The 25,159-nt window shown below is 39.8% G+C and overlaps 1 protein-coding gene across 19 annotated transcripts in view; it reads right to left on the reverse strand.

Moving 5' to 3' along the window:
- INPP4A (inositol polyphosphate-4-phosphatase type I A) overlaps positions 1-25,159 on the reverse strand; it is a 122,267-nt gene that overhangs the window by 64,162 nt on the left and 32,946 nt on the right. For 3 of the 19 annotated variants that reach the window (XM_061377910.1, XM_061377911.1, XM_061377903.1), the window contains exons 1-2: positions 24,259-24,666; positions 11,115-11,172 (exon numbers count right to left, since the gene is read on the reverse strand). The exons of 1 other annotated variant lie outside the window; for it this stretch is intronic. The gene's annotated coding sequence lies outside the window, so the exon portion shown is untranslated. Of the gene's footprint in view, positions 1-4,722; positions 4,869-11,114; positions 11,173-24,258; positions 24,667-25,159 lie in introns of those variants that run through there. 15 more of the 19 variants (XM_061377914.1, XM_061377912.1, XM_061377916.1 and 12 more) reach the window with 9 other exon arrangements.

The following is a 25,159-nucleotide window of genomic DNA, read 5'->3' on the forward strand; positions in this document are numbered from 1 at the left end:
TAACTTATATTGATAAATAACTGCAATTCTATGCTGAGTTTAAATCTGCATAAACTGGCATGTGAAAATATTCATGGCTTTTCTGCTAAAATTAAAAAAAAAAAATCACAAAGAAAGATTTCATCAAACCAAACTATTTACATATATATATATACACACACATACACACACGATTAGAAAGCAAAAGATTCCTCTCCCAGTAACAGTGGATAGAAGGAAGATAGCATTAAAAATTGGCTTTTGCTGCAGAATATGGTACTGAGCCAAAAAGAACGGAGTCTGATTATTTACCATCTTTTCTGTATTCTTCCCATTACCAGCAGATTACTACCATGATATTCCAATCACAACCTGCTTTCAACTTGTTTTTAATCAGTCTTCTTTCATAATGCTGTTACTTTATCTTTGTAAGGAAGGTGTTACATTTTTAATTTCCCAAAAGTTATTAATCTTCATAGTGAGATCATAGAGTTTCTGTATTAACCTGGGCTCTAATATACAGGGAGTCCCAGTCACTTAAGAAATAACAATGTTGGAAAAATGTTTCAGGAATAGTTTCCTTTAGTTTCTGTGCCCACTTGTCTAGAAAAAAAGTTCCCCCCTCTCTCTAGACTGAAGACAAGATCATAACACCACACCTTAGAGCAAATGAAGACCTTTAAAAAAAGGAAAACCAACAAAAGATAGCTCATATCAGCTGCTTCCCCTCCCACCATTGATACAAGTCGTAGCTGGTGCCTTAGTTCAAAAAGTTCAGCTTCTACAATCAGGCTTTCTTCACATAGTGCTAGCAGTCTTTCCTGAAGACTAAGGTACCGTCTGTATTAACAGGCATGTTTATTAAAAATGAATCCTGGGTCACCTTGTGGAATGGGATTAATAAACATGAGAGTGCCAGCTGAATAACAAGTAAAATACCTCAAGGTAGAGATCTTCAAGTTTCTGGAATGAAAATTTCAGCTGAAGCAGTGGAAATCATAGAATTGTGTTAGAAAAGACCTTTCATATCATCAAGTCCAACCGTTAACCAACAGCTGCCAAGTCCACCACTAAACCAGGTCTCTAAGCACGTTTACACGTCTAACATACCTACAAGGATGATGACTTCACCATTTCCCTGGCAGCCTGTTCCAATTCTTGAAAACCCTTTCAGTGAAGAAGTTTTTCCTCATATCCAATCTAAACCTCCCCTGGAGCAACTTGAGGCCATTTCCTCCTAGCCTATTGCTTGATACTTGGCAGAAGAGACCAACACCCACCTTGCTAAAACCTCCTTTCAGGTAGTTGTAGAGAGTGGTAAGATCCCCCCATGAGCCTTCTTCAGACTAAACCCCAGTTCCCTCAGCCACTCCTCATGGGAGCTGTGCTCTAAACCCTTCACCAGCTTCATTGCCTTCTTTGGACATGCTCCAGTACCTCAATGTCTTCCTTGTAGTGAGGGGCCCACAACTGAACACAGGATTTGAGGTGCAGCCTCACCAGTGCTGAGTACAGAGGGATGATGACATCCATTGTCCTACTGGCCACAGTACTGCTGATAGTTGCCATTGGCCTTAGCTGCCTTGGCACAAGCTGGCTCATATTCAGCAGCTGTCGACCAGAATCCTCAGGTCCTTTTCTGCCCAGCAGCTTTCAGCCGTTCTTCCCCAAGCCTGTAGTGTTTCATGGCATTTTTGTGACCCAAGTGCAGGACCTGGTACTTTGTCTTGTTGAACTTCATACAATTGGCCTCAGCCCATTGATCCCACTACACAAGATGCTTCCAGGATACTACATGAAACCTGTAGGCTTACACAGCTAGGTTTTCCTCCACACAACATTTTTATTCTGCACCTCCATTTAGAACATTTGACAATACTTGGCATCTGCCTGAGGCAGGTCCAAAAATCACCTTACCACAAATCACAACAGGTTTGCCTAAAGGAAAGTCACCAAGTGAAAATGCCTTCTTCTTTTTAGAAACACCAGATCAATGTTCAAATATCTGCCTAAAAATAGCTTGGTGTTAACAGCTGAGCAGCACTTCATTATTCTTTTTCTTTCTTTGCTCATGCTAACATGGGCAAAAAGTCAACATTAAAATACAATTTCAGACAGGTTATTTTTTAAATGCTTTCAAGGAGAGTAAGCTCTCACAAGCACCTGAGCCATGATACATCTTTTAGACTATCTCATCTTTGTGTTCTAGACACTTCTGGGGTTAAAGTCAAGCAGGAGCTGCATGGTTTTTTAGTATGGAAATTATAGAACAATCTTGAATATAAATATTCTCAAATTGATGTATTTTTTGTTTCAAAGCAAAATAAGCATAAATACATTTCCAGAAGGAATTAATATTGTATGTGCCTGCCTAAAAACACCCAAAACACCTTGGCACGTTTTATTTTTAGATTTTATAGCATACAATCTATCCAAACAGAAAACATACAATTAAAAGTAGCATGCCAGAAAGATCCAAATAAATTTAAACAACCTTCTCTCTTGTACTGCATACAGCTCAGCAGACAGAGCTCGCACAGACCCTATTTAATTGTACAAAAATATTTCTGTTTTTTTATTACTGTTTAAGAATCCACATGATCAAACCACAAGGACAGTGTTTATCTTGACTAACCACTATGCTATGAAAAGGTTAAGAAGGTGTATAACCTTCAGATGGGATTCACTACACTGAACTGTATTGAAGTTAAGCAAAATAGGCAACTAGTCAGAACTGAGTAGGGAGGGATAAGAAACTTCAAAAGGTAATTCTTTCTGACTTGTAAACAGCTATCTTAAGAGACTGTGAAACAGGATTAAATTTGCATTCCAACATCTCATGTTTAATAATGATCTACAACACAGATCAGGGAGGTAGGTACAAGGCAGATCAGGGAAGTATTCCAAACCTTGTTTGTCTCCTCACTGATGTGTACTTCACCCACACACTACCCAACTCTCCTAAAGAATTGTGATGGGAAGGAAAGGTTTGCAAGAAATTTCTCTATTTCTTTGTTTTCCTCATTTGGAGAGATGCCTTTTTCCTGAAATTTAGAGGTGGAAGTCCCTCAGACCTGATCATCTTTTCTCCTCCACAGACCTCTTCAAGTGATAATTCTTCCAGTTTTTCTAGGCATCCTTGTAAGTGACAGCCATGCAGGCCTGAGATGTTCCAAGTGTTACCTCTTGCAAAGAGGCTTAGACAGATTTTCAAATTAAAATCCCACTTTACTAGCCAGAAAAGCATGACTTGAAGCTAAATAAAACCTAGAACATAGAAAGAAGGCCAAACCTAAACTGGGACAGACTCTAAATCTAAGGGAGTTGACCATGTCTCTAATACATAACCTGAAAAAGCACTCGCACATTTTCACTCTTATATTCTCAGTCCCCCCTCCTGACATACATCATCTCAGACTGTGATTTAAAGCACTGTTTCCAACAGAACACCTCCCTTCCAAACTATTGACAATTCAGTTCATAAACAGTGCTTTCTCTTTATTGTGGCAATTTTCCAAGTAAGGATTGTGAGATCATCACACAATTGTGTTTACCGCAGAACAAGAACAACTTAGTATCATTATGTAATAATTAATAAGGAAGCAGAAAAAATAAAAGAGAAGCTATACTATTATCTGCTGATACTCTTCTAGGCACTTAAAAACCTCAGAAACATAGGCTAAGCTCTAACTAATAAACAAGTAACTAGAGAACCAACATAGCATTGCCAGAAATACACTAAAAAGGTTTCCTACTGTGGTGCCCTCCTCCTGCTATTTTATGGAGAATGCTGCTAAAGAATGACCTATCAGGGTCTTAACAGCTGGCGAAGCCACTATGAGCAACTCAGGATTTGCAGCAAAGCAGCAAACACATTACTTACCCCTACTCAAAGAATTCAGCTCCTTATTGAACCTGGTATTGGGCCAAACCAGCATCCAGGCAAAAGTGCAGTTCTTCACTAACACACAGTTACAAGTTTCAGCATTTGTCAAACTAAGAAAATATCTGGGTCAAGGGCTGTCACTGACTGTAACTATTTCACTTGTCGTTTGTCACTACAGGCACATCAGGTATCTTCAACCACAATTTTAGTATCTTCAACCACAATTTTAACTTCAGAGCAAGCTTTTCTCTCAGTGGGATTATCACCATGCATTTCTATGTTGGTTAAATATTTTATCCATATGCTAGGTATACACACAAACTTCAGTCACTAAGAAGTGCCACGTATTCAGTTCATGTCATCTCTAAATCATACATCTGGACACTTCTATTTCTGTATCATAAGCTTCCTACCATACCACGCTGTTACATGCAGACTTTCGTTAGGACTCTGATGGACTACAGACATCCTGTTCATCAGCTATCACGTAGCTGATACCAACCATGTTCTGAGGCTCGCCATGACTCCAACAGCATAGCTACAGCGATTTTATTTCCCATTTTGTTAGTCTTCTAGACATATCCAAAACAGCTGTCTCAAAACTCCTCCTGTAACTTCAGTTTTCTGATCATAGCTGCAGCTCTTCTCTGCATCTGTTACATACTGAGCTAGAGTTTCTTGGATATTGCAAAAAAGTGTTGCACACTTATTCTAGATCACGCCCCAGCCCAGATGCACCCAGCTGAAGTGCCCTCCCTCAACTGGAAATACCTCTCCTGACACTTCCTTGGATCCCATCCACCATTTTCATGATGGTATCGAACTGACAGACTAGAGACAAACTTGAACCCACTTACCCTCACACAGGCCTTTCTCCTTCAAAGAATCCACTGCTGAACTCCCTCTTCAGAGGAAAAGTTGTTGCATTACTTCTTAAACTGAGGCTATAGCACCATCCAATTTCAGGCATTCAGCACAGATGCCAGAGTCAGGTGCCTAAGCTCTGTTAACAGCCAACACAGAAGTAGGAGTTGGGTGCCTAATTAAAAATCTGCCTCTTGGTACTCATTATATAAGAGCTTACTTAGACTGCTAATTTTGAGACCAAGGTTAAACTCAGTAAGTGAATTCCTGCCAGTGTGTGTGGCCTGACACATTGCTGTGTTGAATTCCATCCCTTTAGTATTACCTAACAGTACAACTAATTGTACAGCCATTCCATTTAAAATCATGTTCTGAAAATTAACATCCTCCTCCCATCAGGAAGTTTCAACAGCCTGATTTCAATACAACATGACAATAAAATGGACTAAAAATCAAAAAAGCCTCAAGAAAACTAAACAAGTCAACTCCCAAAAATAATTCGGCACATTTATCTACCTCCTGTTTTCTCCCCTTGTGCTAGTTCTTGGCATGAATTTAGAGTTCTTACACTAACCTATCTTCCTCCACCTTGAACAGTAATTTTAATACAACACCCTGTTAAATGGTTCATCAGAATCCAGAGAGACCAGATCTAACATCACCTTTCTTTTTCTAGAAAACCTACTTTTATATTAGAAGAAAAGATACTAGGTCAGTCTGACATGACCTATCTTAGCAAAATAGATTGTGTTTCATTCTCCTTGCACTCAACTCCCATGTCTTTAATTATTCATTCCTTCAAAAAAAAATTCCTAATGTTATTAAGGTCAAATTAACAAGCTTGAAGTTGCCTAGATCACATTTTCCATTTCTTTAGATAACTGCACATATAACGTTAATAGTATAAAGTAATAAAAATCCTCTTTCTTAGTAATGGATCCATATTTTAATTACATTTAAAAAAAAATTACCTTTAAGAATTTCCCAATTTGGGGATTCCCAGTATAGCAACCTAAAAAGTCACTCTGACAGCCATAAAGTCTGATTGCTTTTAAAATACAAGATGGAAAAACTGGGTGCTTCTCCTGAGATTACAAAAATTATATGAAATGATGAGTAGAATACCCAAGACTTCCTGAAAGCTCCCAAGACCCCAAAATCACAAGTACAGCAAGATATAGCTATGGTCCTTGTTTAACTTGATATGGGAAATCCCAGTGTGAATCTGCAATGCTTCTGGGAATTCTGTTCCCCATCCTCTTGAAGAGCTGCACAGTACCTTAGATTCCAATATTCAATACAATTTTTTATATTCATGAACTGTTAGTGTAGACTTTCCAACTCATATGCTACATCTGAAAAGCTTTTTTTGATAAGGAATGATTTTCTTAATAAAATTGAAAGGATTTTAAAAAGTTATCCTTTTTAATCCTTTATCCTATACCCTAAATACACTATCCTTTTAGTGTATTTATCATACGCTATTCAGTTCAAGAAAACTGATAGGATACAAGATCCTTTTTTTAACTCTTCATGTTGTTTTAGCACTTCTGTCTCTCTCAGATTGCCAAATATATGAAAAAAAAGGCGGGGGGGAACAAAAAATATTTTAGACGCACACAAAACATTCCCTTAGTCTGCAGTTTTAACACTTTTTTTGACCCAAATTGGCATTTCTATGCCTTGAAACAAAATCAGTGGGGCAGGCACCTCACATACTCAAAGCCACTGAGTTTAGGGGCACCACATGAGTACATGTGTTAACTATAAGCTTCAGTCCCACTGAAATGAGCAGAAAAGTCAGATTTCTGCTGATGCAGACTTTAAGGCTGACCTGACTTCCTGGAAGACCTCAGATCACTGACAGCTGTTCCTTGCTGAAGCAAGGGCTGCAGGTGCTCAGTGTCTATACAAGACTTCTATTGAGATGTCTGAGTTCAGATTAAAGATAAGTATTTGAAAATCTCACCTCAGGTATTTAAGGCCCAACTGTTCTGCCCTCCCTAAAGTTCTGAAAAATCGTGCACTAAAGCTAAAAATAACTAGGAGCCTTTTCTGCTATTTATTCTGCAGAGACCAGCATGCCAGCCATGCCCCAGTCTGAGGCGTGCTGCAGATTTTTGTCTTTTCTTACCACGCTTCAAGCTATTGTGTTCCACTTAGCATTGAAGAGAGTGTAGGCAAGTATTTGTACTGCACAGTCCACACCGTTCAATGTATAGAGGTCTGGACTTGAGGACCCACACAGTGCCTTCCTATCTTATCTTCCTAGCTATACAGAAAAGAAAGCTGGAAGTAAGAAATGATCCATATGCAAAGTTTCCAAGAATGAGAGTAGCATGGTAGGCAGCTGATTTTGAGGGTTCGTTTGGATTAAGTGTTTATCTTCTCAGTATGTTTTAGTGAAATAATTATTCCAGATATTCTCATAATGATTCTGTGGTAGCTCATCTATGTATCTCCCACAGATAATGCTGAGATTACTAACAATTAGGTACCAGGCATTTTGTAATTTAATCACTATAACAACTTTATAATTAAAATGCAAACACAGGGTAAAATTAATAGGTTATTGAATTGAATGTTAACTTGGACAGGATAATGTTCCAAACACTTCAAAGGTCCAGATGCAAGAGTAATATTTAATTTCAGAAAACCCATAATTTATTCTTGCGCTTGCGCAGAACATAACATAGGTTGAATACTTGCAAAAAGAGACAGAAGTCACCAGAGCGAAGAAGCAAAGTAATAACCCATGGATCATGGTAGTCTCCAGACACTTAAAACATCTGAAATTCTGCCACCTTCTCCCCGACTTTGTGCCCTCTAGAGCCGTTCTCATTAGCTATACATCATCATGTCTTCTTACCCTTCTTTCTGTCCTCCCTGCACTCAGGCTCTATTCAATCTGATTATGCTTTTATTTAAGATTTTGTTCAACCTAAGTCCTCCCTCTCTGTTTGCACAGCTAAAGTGATGGCTAACTCTGCAGACTAGAATCAGCAGAGTCAGAAAAACAACTAATAGAATAGACAACATGGAAAGGGCAAATGCTTCACATTATGCAATAACCGCAAGTGTAATTACTGTAATCATAAACACAAATCCAACATGGTGCATGCAATTGATCTAGCACTAACAACAGAATGATGAACATGATGGCCTAAGAAATAGGATCACTGTATATTTAACACAGCCATGCATTCACATACAGCCAACTCTGCACTTTAACATACTTAAACTGGTAAGAAGGGAAAAGCAAGAGGGGAAGGAACAAATTAGTGAATGCTGGGTTTTGTTAAAAAAACAAACTGCAATAACAGATAGTAACCTTGCAGTAAAGGCTAACAACAATCATAAAGCAGGCTGTTGTGTTAATAAGAACTACCTCTCCTTAGTCAGTCATTTTTGTTTGTCACCTATACCAGCCCATGTTTTCTGCACCTGTCACTCAGAGAACTGTCGGAAGCATGGACTGCTGCTTAAAAAGGGTGCCAGTGGAGATAAACTGTGTTTTAGAGAAGCCTCGATCAAAAAAGCTATGTGGAGCTTTATATATCCAACACTGAGTATGACTCTTAATGAGGAAGCCATTAAAAAATCCAGCTGAAATATACACCGAAATACCAAGCAAGCAGGCAAGCAGAAGTGGGTGGCATTCTCTTTTCTTACTTTTGTATTTTCTCTCCAGTCCTAATCTAACACAAAGTCTCAGATGAGTAGTGGGATCTGTCTGTATGGAGTTGACTGCACAGCTAGAGCCACATTTGAGGAACACTTTATTAGGATGATATACAGTCCCTGTAGGGGAGCCCCAAATGCGGTTTTCTTCCTCTATTGTTACAGATTTCTTTGAAAGTGTGGACAGACCCTACAGGGGAAAATAAATGGGTGTTCTGGGGAAGTATGAAAATTCTTTTTTCATTTCTTCAGCAAGAAGCAGCCCTGAGCTGGATGGAGATGGAAGACTGCCCCAGGCATATCTTTTCCAATGCAGACAATGATTAATAGAAGGAAGATTATATGCATTACTAGTATTAATGCAGTTCCCTTTAAGTCACAGTAAAGACAGCTACAGGATCTGGCAATGCTCATTTGCTGCTGGCAACTTCATCCCTGCCTTTTGGGGATTGAGAAAGATCTGTAAGTGCATGCCTGATTCTCAAATTATTCTTCACTGAACAGTTCAAGATGGTGAAAGGAAAAAAATTACACATAAACCCCTGGAGCATCCTGTTGTGCACTGTATTCTATTCTGCCCCAGTTAAATAATCCAGTACATGGTATTGATCACTTGCTTAATTCCGTATGTAGGCGCAATCATGGTAGCACGCCTCTCCAGACTTCAGTAATTGATCCTCAGTCTGCATTAAGACACATATCTGATACAAGAAAAGCAATGCTGCATGAAAAAGTGCATTTGCTGATCTGTCTGCTTAATCTTACAAATAAGTTTGGGCTCCGTTATGAGGACTTGGGGAAAAACACCTCTGAGAAGTCACTACTGCTCGCCACTGACGCTACTCCAACATTCATTCTTTGCTGAAATCTGTAAAAGTGCACTGGGGGCACCTGTTTCCTTTTTCATGGAAAGAAAATCACAATAGCTCCTCAGGTTGAACAAACACAGAGCCTGACCTGACATTAGGTCTGTTCCTCAACGATGTCACACACACACCTCCACAAGTTAGTCTAGCTAAAGAGTGTTGTCAGGCAAAATGGGAAGCAAAGATTACAAAAGACACTCACTACATCAGAGATGAGAAGGCTGAGGGTTCCCCCTCAATTTCTACACATGATTACTCAGGTGACTGTGAGTGTCACATGTGACTGTGAGCATCACATTTGACCATGAGCGTCGCATTTCACCTCTCGATGCCTCCTATTCCCAGACTAGTAAAACCTCCTACCTTTACCAGAAGACTCATTTCACTGGTGTCCACCTCATACTGCATTGTCATTAAGGCCATACCCCACACATCACTATGTGTACCACAACTTCTCTTATTCTCTGAAAATCCAGAAGCCCGGTGCAGCTGGCCAGCCTGACAACACAACCCACCAACAGCTGCTCTGTCCCACAAGAAGCCAGAGAAGTCCTGTGACTGAACTTTTCTTGGAAACAAATGGATAACAGTCCTATCACAGAGTCCTCTGCTAAAAGGAACCCCACCAGACACCTTTTCACTTCCCAGGGCCTAATAATGTGACCATCAGCCTCTGCCCCCTGCTACATCACAGGACATAAAGTAGCTCTTTCACTGTGGAGAAGTAAACACTTAAGAAATGTTCATGAAGTGTCCAACAGGATACAGTTCCCATCCTGAAGGATACTGCTCTATGCTACAGCAGTATTCGATGACTACAAAGGCAGATCTGCTTTCTTCCATTTCTGTTAATCCAGTGTCCTGGGTTCAGCAGTAGCAGTCATTTTTCTCCTTCTCAGTAGCTGGTGCAGTGCTCTGGTTTTGACTTTCAGCCTGGGAACAGCGTTGATAACACTGATGTTTTTAGTTGTTGCTAAGTCTGCCAAGTCATGTTTACTCTGATCAAGGACTTTGTGAGTCTCATGCTCTGCCAGGGAGGAGGGGAAGCCGGAAGGAAGCAGAGACAGGACACCTGACCTAAACTAGCCAAAGAGGTGTTTCCATACCACAGCACGTCATGCCCAGGATGTAGAACTGGAGGCAGTTACCCAGAAGGACTAGATCACTGCTCGGTCGGGCTGGGTATCAGTCAGCGGGTGGTGAGCAGTTGTATTCTCTTCCCTTGATGGTAGCAGCAGTGGTTTGTGTTATACCTTAGTTACTGGACTGTTCTTATCTCAACCTGTGGGAGTTACATTCTTTCGATTCTCCTCCCCGTCCCTCTAGGAGCTGAGGGAGGAAGGCAGGGGAGTGAATGAACAAATTGCGTGACTGGGCTTAAACCATGACATCCAAGATGTTCAAGAAGGAAAATTAAGAACCACTGGTCTGTTCTTATGGTGGAAACAGGTGACAAATATTGGTCTTTCAGTACAGGCTGTAGTTTGAATGTCACCAATTTCCAGAAACATATCAATTGCTCAAAGATGAACAAATCATACTGTCATTAGCTAATGACATTATCTAATCATTAGCTAATTAGAACTCGAGCTTCTGTGGACAAAGCACCCAACAACAACAGAAAACCTCTGGCCAACGTAATGAACTACCCACAGTACAAAACATCGGGTAAGCATGCCACTGATAGTAGAACATAGGATCTTGTCAGCACTTCATTATTTCTGAGACTAAAGTTCCTTTTGCTTTGTCTGCCTCTAATTTATTTAATATTTGAACCTTTGCATTCAGTGTCCACAGATCATCACACATTATAGTAGCAATCTCTAAAATCATATTACCTTACTCTGTCTTTCACAGATGAAATTTGGCATGTGCATCCAGTTGTTTTTTAATAGTCTGAAAGACAAAAAAAAGGACAGTTTCTGACTGAATGGATCTAAATAAACAGGTTAGTACTACAGGAAAAAAAGTTTTGGGGAAAGCAATAAATACAAGAACAATTAAAAAAAATCACTAAAAACTTGTAAAAAAATGCAGTGTTGACATTTTATAACATAGTTCCTTTACCATTTAAGGCAGTATATGGACTGTGGATGAATTCTGAAGAAAGAGAAAATAAGAATAAAGGCAAAAGAGATATTTCAGAATTGGTTACTGTTACTGTAACATTTCACACATAGGGATTATATTAACGAAAATACATTTGCAATACAAAATGTATTTAACTAAAATTACTTTTCTATTATGTCTGTAAAACACTCAATGCAGTTACAGTATAAAAAAGCAGCTCAATACAGCTCAATAAAGCAGCTACTTCAGGTCACCAGCAACAATCAATCTCTCCCAGCACAGCTTCCCAACTCAGCTACCTTGTCCTGTCTACTTATTCCATCTACAGTCAGTGTTTGGGTCACTACATAACACTGCAGCTCCTTCCCCATGAAACAGAAATGCAAACGACTGAACTTGCCCCCCCCCCAGCAATTGGTATTTCCTGCAGATCCAGACTGAATTCAAATGCCCCTGGCAGAATGATTTAAGTTTCATTTCTTGCTTCCAATACCCACAGCACTTCCATTGTGAAAAAGAACATACTGTCCCTGGCCATACCAACATCACTCACCACACCTAAGCAGCAGGCATCTTAATGGGTTTTTTTCCCTTCAAGAAGTATAATCAAGATATTCCCTTGCACATTTTATCCATAAATCAATCAATCCAGAATCCTCAACCAAATTCAATGTCAAACAGATACACAGTCCAGGAAAGTAACTCAGCTAGACATGAAGAGAGGAAAAACAGAGCTACTTTGCCCAGAGGCTAGCTTTGACAGCTTTTATCTGGGGGAGCTCAACAAGTGGAGGCTGAGATGATTTACAATTTGCTCTTCAGAAGTACATGACAAGGGCTAAACACTGGACAGGTGAAAAAAGCATTAAGATAAACAGGATGTTAACAAAATAACTAACCTAACTGCAATAATAGCAACCAGAAAAGCTAGTTTAGCCAAGGAAAAACTTGTTTCCATGGAAGAGGACCATCATGCCACTGTTAATACTAGGCTCAACAATTCAGGAAACCCCACCCAGCCCTATGCTTTTACGCACTCATCAACTAATCACCTAAAATTTCTTACAAAATTATACCTCTTCACAGAAGTGGCCTATAAGGCAGCCCAAGTTTTCTTCTCTTTTCATTGTCCAAGGTGAAGGCAGAGCCAACTTGAGATTCACTTCTACGTGTCTCAGTTCACATGAGAAGCTACGAAGCATTTTACTTACCCTAGCTTTTGAATAGCTTCTCAATGAGGCCAGAGACATCTGACATTATGTAGCTCTTCTCAGAGTTAAATACTATATGCACTAGTTTTTGGCAAAGTCATTTACTATTTTAAATAATTTTTATTTTGGTAAATTCAGTGTAGGCACACAAAGTCCCACTTCGGTACCCTTTATAACCTCAAATGCGTTTATTTAGTACCGATGGGTTTTTTTCTTCCATTCTAAAAGCAAAGCATATACTGTGAAAGCTCCTGGACACCATAGAAGCCACTCACAAAACAAGTCACAGTCAGCCAATTGCCAAATCAAGGGCTGATACAATGGACCTGCTACATTATGACCCTGTGATATACTGTACCTTCAGGGCATTTAATATACATACTTAAACCTGGTCAGTTATTATTCATTTCACTTAAAATTAAGAAATGAAAACAGCAGACATCATAAAGGAATCTAAAACTCCTATTTACAACACTATTACAAAGATAACTAGTTCTGTGGCCACAGGCAAATCCCTTTCATATCTGCAGCTTAGCTCACACATCTGTAAAATAGAGACATTGCAATCTAGTAACTACATCGAGTTTCTCTACTGCCAAGTTACAGTCATAAATTGCTCACTACCATCAGGAAGTCACACCTGTTTTGCAGATCAACAGTGGAAACCACACATTCTAGGGTGATATATTTCTGACCTCCTGCAGGTGCCCTCCTGCTCTGCACTCCATTCTAAAAGCAACTTTGGTTCTTCAGCTACATTTCAAGTCATACATTTCAAGAGACTGCCCAGAAGTTCTCTTTTACACGATCACATTTTAAATTGCACTCCAATTCTGTGGTACTTTGGTACATGATTAAGAACCACTAAAGTGCTAGCTCTTGCCATGACAACTAAACTGAATACTAGTAGTACATCCAAAGCCAAGCTGGATGGGACTGAGCAGCCTGGTCTAACGAAAGGTGCCCCTGCCTATGGCAGGGGGGTTTCAACTAGATGGTCTTTGAAGGTCCCTTTCAACCCACACCATTCTATGATTTTACGCCCAGTTAGCAAGCCCAGAGAGTCCAATGTCACTTGCATGTGAAAGATTCTTACTGGGCACCAACTCAAGCCCCTCTTTTTCACCCTACGCTGTACAGGTTTTTTATTACATTGCCCTGTAACAGCAGTAAGACCACAGCAGAGTGTGGTAATGCACTACTGCAGACCACACTAAAGCACCAGCTTCCTGGCATGTTCCGCCTCTGGCCTTCTGCATTAAGAAATATTGATGATAGAAAAAAAGATTCTTCAAAGACTGCAGCATACTGTTGCTTAATTAAAACCACAGAGAGATTTTTTTGCAGTTAACTGATGATGGCAGATTAAGCCTTAGTGCTTGTGCTGCCAGATTTTAAAAGCAATTCAGATGCTACACTATAAGGAAATGATATATGGTGACATTTTTTTCTCCCCAGTCACTTGTTCTTGCAACCAGAGTGACTATACCAACTGAGAACACCAGCTCTCAATCAAAACTCTCACACCGTTATTCCTGCACACTGCAGGAAGTGAAGCACATGACACTATTCCCTGTGGAGAAACCTTAAAGTATGATACAAAACAAACACCAGAAGGACAGGGTGTGTACATGCTCCTATTGAAAATCCCTCACTTTCTCCTCTGCCATACCTTCCTCCCTCTTCCTTACTCACTGACTGGACTAAATAACTTCAGGGAGGAACGAGTAACTAATCATTTTCCTTTGCAATTAAATGTGGTGTCAACATCTTTGAAAGGTACCCAGATCCCATGACACCAGGTGCGATTCTGTCCATTAGTTAAAGAGAGAAAAACAGAGCTACTTCGCCCAGTGGCTAACCTTGATAGCTTTTATCCAGGCATAGGTCAATAGACATGCTATTCTCACAGGAGTGGAGCCAATCTAAGCTACTGCCTCTCATTGCTTGCTCTCACTTTCCCCCTCCTACTATTTGGTCAGCAAAACTGCAGGGTTTTGCAGTTTTAAACTTCTTTAAAAAACAAGCAAACAAAAAAACCCTAACAACAAATTCTGGAATACTTGGGGGGGGGGGGGGGGGGGAATGGAAACCAGAACAGTTTGCAAAAAGTACAATTTAAACCTCTGACAGAACCAAGCTGGGGAAGGACTATACTTGCTGTTTATGCTTGCAGATTTGAGGAGCATGAACCTCTGCAGTGGGCAAGCAGCTGAGGATGAACCACATGACAACAGCAGATCTGCAAACTAATGCTCATACAAGGCAGTTTGTCAGACCTAATGCAGATCAGAAGACATTTCCTGTAAACATATTTTAAAGGCTCAAGTTTCCAATAATCAGCCTACAAACCCAGACAGCACGTTCTTTTTGTAGGTCAAGATAGTTACGACCCCTGCTACAAAGCCTCAAGCTGACAAAAGGTAGAATATACTGTGTCCCCTGCTGTAATTTGTCTTATCTTCTCCTTTGCTTTGTGGCAAATAAACCACAGCATTCTTTAAACTCTTTTACAAACTACATATGATTTCCTGAAGTCTTCCCTCATATTCTCCATTTTGAAATACCGGCTTTCAGGATTTTAAACAACACAAATTCTCTTCAATCTGAGCATATTATTGTTGTGACCAATGTGGCAACTCTTTCTGAAGTACTAAATTACACAAGATGCTACCACTATTATATCAAGATATGCCTTACAGAAAAAGAGGAAACTTGTCTTGTCTTGATCTGACTTCCCCAGAATTACTTCAGATTTGCTTGCGTTCTGTATGCAACCTGTAGTTTCACAACATTAAAGTTTCCGCTATTTTCAGCTCCTGGTTGGGAAAAAATAAAACACATATCTGACTGTGCTTGTATCACTGTTTGAAGCAGTGCTTTAGCATTCCTAATGCTAGGCTGTGTTCCTGACACAATTTACCCTGCTCTGCACCTGATTTTCATGGAAAGAAATTCACAGTGCACGCCAGTACCTCCTCAGGTTGAACAGACCTAAAGCCAGAACATACAGACATGCCCCGAGATTTGGTCTGTTCCTCAATATTGTCACATACACACCTCCACAAGTCAGTCTAGCTAGAGTGCTCTCCTGCAAAATGGAAAGCAAGGAAAAAAAAGATTTCAAAAGACAGTCTTAAGGTCAAACTGGTTTGCACAAGTGTATTTCACATTCTGTTTTAAATATGAAAGAGAAGACCTGGTTTGCTATTACAAACATGATCAATCCAACCATTTACTACATGCTTACACGGAAGAGATTGAAGTGTATGAAGACCACCCAGAACCAACTTGAACAGTTTCTTTATATTGTGGACAGCAAATGAATGGTGTCCCGTACCTAAAATTCTTACTTCCTTCTTTCATTTATTACATTAGGGTCATAGAAAACCACGTTTTTCTTAGCTACCAAATGCCCACATGCCTGTCTCATTTTTATCATTGGAGGCTACGTGTTCAGGCTAAATAATATCCCATTCTAAAACTAAACATTCAAGTTGTAATGGGTTGAAATTATTTTCATGCAGTGTAACCAAATAATAATTTTCTAAGTGCGTCCTATTTTAAGCAAATCCCTGAGATGTCATCAACATTAAGATGGGTAGTACAGCCTTATTTTATCATAGAACCACAGAATCACAGAATAGTTTAGGTTGGAAGGGACCTTAAAACTCAACTAGTTCCAACTCCCCTGCAACAGGCAGGGACACTTCCCACTAGACCAAGTTGCTCAAAGCCCCATCCAATGTGACATATTTTATGAACCCCAAATACAACTTGATAGATGATTTAAATTAGAGCATTGTGCACTCCAGCCATGAAATGTGCAATACAACATGGCTAAATCTAGGCTGCATTACTCATTTTTGCATATAAATAATCACATGCTTACTTTGAAGACATTGTGTTCTTATTTTTCATATTCAGAAATATGAATCACAGTGGAATGAGGGGGAAAAGAGTGCAAGTTCTTGAGAAGTTGGGAAAGCTGTAGGGAAGTTGGGAAAGATGTCACACTTTCAAAAAATAAATGCTGCAAAATACTACACTCTCCAGCAGCTACTACAGCCCTTCCAAATGCCTATTTGACACCTTCCTTCTCTTAAAAGCCTTTTAGATGTTTGTGAATGTTGTTAGTGACAAATAAGCACTGTGCTAGAGGAACAAGTCTTCCCATTTATCCTAGATGTCTTACTCATGACAGGAAGGGGTATCAAATCTTCATACAAATTGAGACAAATTACTAGAGTTCCTGTCTGCCACTTATCACAAACATAACATCAGGTAAGCAGATCTTCAAAGGTAAGTGTTCTACTCTACACCCCCACTTTTCAAAGAGGCAATTGTTACATGTACCAAATGGTTTCTAGCACTCAAAAAATCTTAACCAGTAGTCCCTTGTGACATTTTTTGATTTTCCATTGAATTAAAGGCTGTGGAAATGTTTACATAGCTGAAATATAAATCCCATTAATGAGCACAGAAAAGAACATTCAGTTCTTCTTGAGCTATTAGGAAATACTCGCATCTCACAAAAAAAGGCAAAGCATTTTCAAGGTAGTCAAAATTTAGCCACTATGGGTGTTGAAGCCAAGCTCCTCTGTTCCTCAGTTCACACATACGCGCTGGAAGCCTCCAGCCATGTCCAAACACAAAAGCAGCTGTTTCCAACAAGTGCTGCCTGTGCAAATGCAAGTTTATTGTTCCACGCACCAACCTAGGTCCCCCCTCTTACTGCTTTATGTATCCTGAAGGTGCTGAATCCTTTCTGCAACCTCCACGCATTGAAATGACATGGCAGCTTCAAAAGGATCCTGTGAGAGAGCAATTCTTCAAGGGGAAAAAGAAAACAAGCCTATTGCTCCATGCAATCTGCCAGCATCTTCACCTCCCTCTCTGTGGCACAAAGCAGCTGGCAGAAACAGAAATTTCATGGCTTAAGGAGAGGAGAAAGGTGCTAGATGGCAGGAGCCAGAAGGACTGCTTCTGCCTCAGCCTCACACCAGCAGGCATCTCTGCCCTTCACAATCCAGCCTGCCACATGGCTCACTCTGCCCACTCAGGTCCACCGGACCTGACTGCTGGAGGCATTTCACAAGGGCATGTAGTGACAGGACAAGGGAAAATGGCTTTAAACTGAAAGAGGATAGATTTAGATTAGATATTAGGAAGAAATATTTCACTGTGAGGTTGTTGAGACACTGGCACAGGTTGCCCACAGAAGCTGTGGCTACTCCACCCCTGGAAGTGTTCAATGCCAGGTTGGATGGAGCTTTGAGCAACCTTATCTAGGGGAATGTGTCCCTGCCCACGGGTTAGGTCCCTTCTAACCCAAACCATTCTATGATTCTATAATTCATTTGTAGTTTCACTACGGAGGAGCCCTCAGATTACTGATTCAGTCTCTCACAGACCGTATCAGTTAAAAGGGCAATAATACTCATATTCATTTAATTGCAAAAGAAGCTGATAAAAGGTGGGCAACAATAAAGGATGTAATGTCACTATATAACAGCAAATGTGACAAATTAAGGTCCTGGCATGTGAGACAATTCTGATTGTAGCTCACTCTGACCCCTCCAGCCACGGCTTCGTGGAGCTCTGCAAAATAACTCTTGAGAACCTCCAGCAATGGCAGTGATGGTTTCACTCCAGAGACCACAGGTCTGGATCCTTGGAGCATGGATTAAACACAATTTCACCCAACTCCCATTTCTTACTTTAATTTGTGACATTTCCCACACCCTTAAGTGGCCTACTTTCATTCACCGTGTATATTAGTGAAAGTGCTATAGATAAACTGATTGTACAAACTGTTGTGAATGTGCACTAAACGTGGCAAACCTCTGAAGGATCTTTCATAGGATCCTCTGTAAAACACCTTATCACTTCAACACAAATTTAGGACTACAACTTCATTTAATTTGCTTCTGCCCAGTAACAAGCAATACCTCGTATTGGGAAAAAGGAAATTAGATGACACTCACACTATGTTATAAATTCTAAAAATGGCCAATCTGCAAACATAAGCACTTTCATCACAAGCAATTTCCCTGAAATTCATAAATATGAGATCAAACTTGTCACAGTTCCCTTACATTCCCCAGTTGAACTGTGGGCTTCATAGGAGAGCAGTCAAGAAGAATCTGCTCTAATTCCTCATTATTCTTTCTTTCCAAAGTTCATTTCTGGTCTGGTTTACAAGTCTGTCTCACTGCATTTGTACTGGCAATAGAATAGTCACTTTTCCATGCAACTTTTCTGTGTAAAATCATTTTCCTGTAGAGGCACTTTTAATATCATGTTCTCATCAATGAGTCTACAAAACCATGGGGACAATAATGAGACACCTTTCTTATGTAGGCAAAACCACAAAGGTCACAGTCTTCCTATTACTCACTACCTCCTGTTTACTAAAATACAATTTGAAAGTCACCCACTTATCTCAAGAGCAGAGAATAATTTAATGAACTTTTCCCAGGCATCGATATTTCAGAGAGTTTATAACAGAAAGACCTCATTCTAACCAGCTCAGCTGCATGCATTTTTACGTCATGCATTCACAACCACAATATATAGTGAGAGCAATACTCAGGAAGTAACCCTTTTCATACAAATCCTCCATACATGTACAGAGCTCAAAAGAGCTCTTCTTGCAAGCTTTCTGGAAACAAAAGACACTGTCAGCATGATACTATCTTTTTTCATGTATTTCTATGTGTGATAAAAGAATCAACACTTTACTATGTTGGTCCATATATCCTCTGGAGAAGCCCTCCCAGTTGCTCAACAGAAATAGCATTGATGCCAGGGGAAAAAATAAAACTTTTGCTTTAAAGTCAGACCATTGGTGTCTATTTCTGAAATGAGTGAGAAGAAATCTTTTATAGCAGCTCGTATTTCAGGAATTTGGGGCTTAAATACACTTACCTATCACACATAGGAAACCTGATGAAGCTACCGGCTTTTTAGTCCTATCTAGAATATTGCAGTATTGTCATTTGCTTTTTTAAAATCAGATTTTCTGCCCAAATAACTGCAAAAATGGACATGCTCTGTCACTCACCTCTGCCTGAGGCAACTCTACTATCTGGCATCAGCAAGCACTTATCTAAAACGTAAATCTGAATATGAACCCACTCCTTTTAAACTGTGTTTCAGCTGAATACAGAAGATCAATTTACAGTCATGTGAGACATCAAACATACCGATTTATTATCACTGATTTAAGCCCGCACAGCAGTCAGAGGTACTCTGCTGCTTTAAAAGATGAAGCATCAACTGAAACAGAAATGGAGCTAATCCCAGATTTCTGCATCTCTACAAAATACAAGGAGAATTCAGCACAGAAATAACTTGCCATCATAATCCAGGCCATAATCCCATGTAACCAGAGTGAAATGGACTATAATTATCCTCAAACTGGATCCAACTCCTGAGCAGGGCAGGGGGACTACAGTCATGAACTAATCAAGTGGAAATTCAGACCCTGAAGGCATATGAAAGGACCATCATTGCTATATTCACAGTACAGGATTCACTCTTCATTCTCTATTTAAACTAGCACATGGTCAAGAACACACAAAGGTTTCAACAGACAAAAATTGAGACACTGACTTTTTCTGTGTGATATAAAGCCTTATGCAATGCCCAACTCTAGCAGTCTGGGCAGGGCAAACAGGATGTGTTCACCTCTCTGTGTCTCCCTGTTTGAACCACTCCAGCATTAAGTGATGAGCTTCTTAGGACACACTATAAAGAAAGATTTAACAGTTCTTTCCCCATCCTCTTTAAAACAAGGCAACAAATATAATCCAAACAAGAAGACTTATTCATAGAACAAGGAAAAGGACAAAGTAGATGCTCTCTAGATGCATACACATATATGAGACCCCCCAAACAACTGATGTAAATATTGTCGTTTCAAAAAAATATGCAAAGATATAAAACTCCCAACAACCAAGATGGCTCAGTATTGCAAACAGTGCTATTCATATTGCTCATATGCAAGAACGTTATTCCAATGTAACTCCAGTTTCCAGGGCTTATTTATAACATGCAAAAAAGAAACAAAACCCTTTAAAACCACCCCAACAACTCCAACCTTTTTCCTCCCTCCTTTTCAAATTTAGATGTAATTCCTCTTTCAGAAAGGCTAATGTAAAAAAGCAAACTAGCATAGAAAGTAAGGCAACCATTTCTTATGGGAGAAAAAAAGATCATTATTCAGTGTATGGACCATCTTCTGCTCTGTGTAAAACTCAGCATCTGATACAGCAGTGCTCCAGTTTGGGTTGATCATCAGGTAAAACTGTAACATAATAAAAAAATTACCCATATTAAAGATGATTCATGGAAATTTGTTTCAATAACAAGAGAAGAATGGATTTCCCCTAAGTTCATCACCAGCCATTTGGCAAGGCTAGCTAGCATTGCTAATGTAGCTTTTGTGTAAAACAAGAGTTAAGTGCTTCCTCCTACTGAAGGTCTCATAGCTCCAAGAATTGTGGAGAAATGCTTTGATTTCTCTTTGCCCCTTATTTCTCCACTTGTTACCCACAGCAAAAGCTGTGTTTCCTGCAGAGTCATTTTCCCCTGCCACGGCAGGGAGAGGTACAACATCTTACCCAAGGATGATGCCGCTGCCCCTTTCGAAACTTCAAGGACTGAGGAAGCAGAATATATAAGAGATGAGAAATAATCCAGCAGCACTGTTTCGCAAGTGCCAGGAAAGCAGATGAAGGGCTTAGAATAACACAACTAAGGCATGGCCACAAAGGAAGCAGTGGGTTTTATGTCGAAGAAACAAATAAAATGGACAGGTGAACACCCCATGTCTCGTTTGTGACACAAGCAGCACAGGAGCAATAGGTAACTACATGAGCTTTGTGGCTTTGCTCCATTTAAAGCTTGCCTAGGTGAAAAAGCTACCAAGGGGAGAGAATCATTAAACAGGTCACAGTAGAGCAACTGAAGTGAGAATTTTAAAAAGGGACTTAAATTTCAGCAGAAAGTCCACAGAAGCTTCAGTGAGGGCAGAGATAACAAAACATAGCTCTGGAGTAACGCAGAGATGAGAAAAACAGCTGTGCAAGCACCAGTGATGTCCTGTAGGTTAGGAACAGAAGGGGAGAACAGTGAGCTGCGATCTTCTGCTCGGGTTCACTGGGAATAACTAAACTTTACTACACAAAAGAAAGGCCAAGGAGATCATGAACTCTCACACTTCAAATTCTGCCAAACGTACAAGTGAAATGGTTCCAGCAGCTTCTGCCGTTTGTTGTCTTTACAGCCTGATTCAAAACCAACTTAAAGGAATAAACTAACTTTCAAGGTGCCTAGAGGGCACTTTGGCAAGTCCTATTATACAAAACCCCTGCATAGAAGGATCAAACTCAGCTGCTTTCTTTGCACTTAACATAAAGTTATGATCACTTCCCTGTACAAATCTTTCCTACCCTGGATATTTACATTTTAGTTGTGACTTGATAATATATCCAAAATGTATGTATCTTGTAATTATCAAGACAGCATCACAACAAACACTGCCAAGATTGCTTTAGCTCTTCCCAGCAGCTTTCCAGCAAACTGTCTAGCTATCTTGAGAGTCTGGGCTTTTTGTTCTTTTTTGAGCTGACTCTCTTTTTCACTCAGTGCATTCCAACTGCAGACAGAGAAACACAGTAGGCAGCACAAGAATTAGACAGATCAGAGGGAGTTCTCTTTGGTGGTCAGCACTTGCACAAAGAGTTTATGGACAAGTAGGATGGAGTGGCTGTCTTCAGGGTTGTGCTGACTCAGGGACTGTCATCCTGTTCTTCAAATGTTAAGCATCATCTTGAAATTTCTTTTCAAAATATTAACTGTTAATAACTGTGCCACAATGCATTCATAAGGAAATTCTGCAAACTCAATTGAAGATAATTGAGTTTTATTATAATATTCGTTCTGGTTTGACCTAATACAGAATTCGTACTCTAAATGCATACATACTTAAAAGGCAAACATGAAGGCAAACACAATTTTGACACATAGTCTTAGAAAACAAAAATTAAGGTACAAATCAGTGGAAAAAATAAGACTGTTTTATTTGCACTTGTTTGGATTTGGGAGGGGAAGGAAAGACTGCCATATACCAGAACTTTGCTAGTGAGTAGTCTTAAAACCAACCTTAACATTATTTAAACTAGTTTGCATTTATAATGCTGTAACATGTGAAATATTTTATATCAGGAACATAAATTAAAATTAGTCACTAAAATTTTGCTCAGGGAGATGGGCATCCATGAGTGACGCTGTTCTACAAGCTTCTCTCACATTATGGTTTTCTAAGTTGCATGCCAAAAGAAGTGTAAAAAAATGCACTAACAAATCTTACTTTTCATTTTATTAAGAAACCTAGTATTTTTAAAAGGAAGAAGTAACACTAAATCTATTTAATTAGTAGGAATGAAACCACTGTGCATCAGTGAATGCTATCGACTGGCAAATAGAATGACCTTACTACAGCACCGTGTTTCTTTGACAGTGGTCATTTTTATGTAAATTCTACAAGGAAATGAGTGGTAGTGTCAAGTACCTGAAAGTAAGCTAGTACACGAGCAGTTTTTGAAACACCCTTATTCTCTCATTCTGAAAACAATACACGGAAGAGACCAGGCTCCCCTGTTACTAAGAGCAGCTGCCAGCCTCACTGTAAGATGCACTTTAAAAGGACACTGCCTTGCAAATCCAAAATAAACTGTGTGTGTGTGTGTGTGTGTGTGTGTGTGTGTGTGTGTGTGTGTAAGGAAAGAAAAGAGATATTAAGATAATTAATTACTGCAGTTCAAAACCAGAATCCCTAACTTAGAAATCTCTTGTGAGGAGCACAGCAAAGGCTCAAGACTCAGTGGATTTTTTGACGATCATAAGCGACACCAGTCTAGGCTACATTAAAATTACAGCACCCAGAGTGAATAAAATAGCATTAAAGCCACTACAGAAAAAGTGTTTTACCCATTCTGCATATGTCAACACTAATTGGAATATGTCGACTTTTTTCACATAACTAAATGTAAGAACAGGACATGTGTATATATATATATATATATATATATGGGCTTTTAGTGGCACAAAATGAAAATCAGCCCAATATCTGGAAGCATCATTTAAAGTATTGAAGAAACTGTTTATGTTCAGATGGTGCACAGATCACAATGCATATAGTCCCAGACTGAATGCTCAAGGTAAAACCCTGTGATTCTAAATGTAAACAATTATTCTCCTCTTTCTAATGCCACTGGTTTTTATTCTATTAACACAGAAAATCAGAAGTTAGCATATTTAGTTTTAAGCAAGAACTAGAGAACTGCAGTGCTCCCCAAAGAACAGAAAGCTGCTTAAAAACTAGTTGTTTTCCTTGCCCTACCATCTAGTAGGACTGTTTCTTCAAGAGAGGTCTTATGTCCTTAACATGGCTGCCATGCCTTACATAACATCAATGAATGAGAATATATTTATTTTGTTTCCTAGGATGTGAACTGCCCATTAGCCATATGATTCTCCATATGGTGCTGCAAACAGTTGAGACAAAGCTTTACCGTAACACAGCTCCAAAGATCAGCATCCTCCGAGAATAAGCAGCAGCAGAAAGGCTCAGCCTTCCCTAGCTCTAAATTCCCTTTCATATCTTTCTCTAGTAAAGAACAGGCATTCTTACCTTAAGAAAACAATAATAATAATAACGGTGCTCAGTAGAGCCTCCTCTGTTTCATCTGTGCTTGTAAAAAAAATCTTGGTGCAACTGTCTGCTGCAGCAGGCAATCAATAATACAACCTGCTTCTTCTGTTGCCAGAGCTGCTCCATCTGAACGCTAGCTAACGTGAACACTGTCAGTGTGAGTCATACCAGTGACTCAGAGCAGATGCAGAGCTGCAGGAGGAGTTTAAGTTTCAGGGCTTCCTCTCACTCGCTCGCTCATGCTCGCTGTCGCACAAACACGCATGCATGCACTCACCACCCGTGTGCCTCTGTATGCCTGCAGACTGCCCCAGCTGCTTCTTTCAGCAGCGGGTTTGATTACATCCACTGCATAGTCGTGTTTGTTTGTTTGTTTTCCCAAGACACCAATTCTGTTTCTTTTTTTCACTCTATTTTTTGAATGAAAAAGCTTGTTCTGCAAGCCAGGTCAACACTGTGTAGCATGCCAGGTGATGTGTGCTACTACAAGAGATCTGTGGGCTCGCACCTCTCATCGAGACTAGGGGAAGCACTCAAATACCCCAGGAAAGATGCTAAACCAAAATTACTGTTAGGGCAATATCCACTTATCCATGACAAGTTAACAGCAAAGTGTCTCTGACATCATCAAGTACTCTGGGGAGGACAAATTCGTCTCAAATGCAGTGAGATAAAAGAACTGTAGGAAGGAGTATGAGATGCACATGAGCATAACTCCTGTGTGCCCGACACCCGTTTAGCAGGGCAAAATGCCTCTAGGAAAAGAGCATAGCTGCATTATAGACAGGAGCAGCACATTTGGGTTTAGGATTAAATTCTGTCACTCTCCCTGCTAGCTGTCAATGATTGCCACAGTCAAAGAAGCAACCTGATCACCTAT

This window comes from Neopsephotus bourkii, unplaced genomic scaffold (genome assembly GCF_033783945.1).
Source record: "Neopsephotus bourkii isolate Nb327-2 ecotype Australia unplaced genomic scaffold, CSIRO-AGI_Nbou_v1 NB_1760, whole genome shotgun sequence".
In the NCBI taxonomy this organism is placed as follows: Eukaryota; Metazoa; Chordata; class Aves; order Psittaciformes; family Psittacidae; genus Neopsephotus; species Neopsephotus bourkii.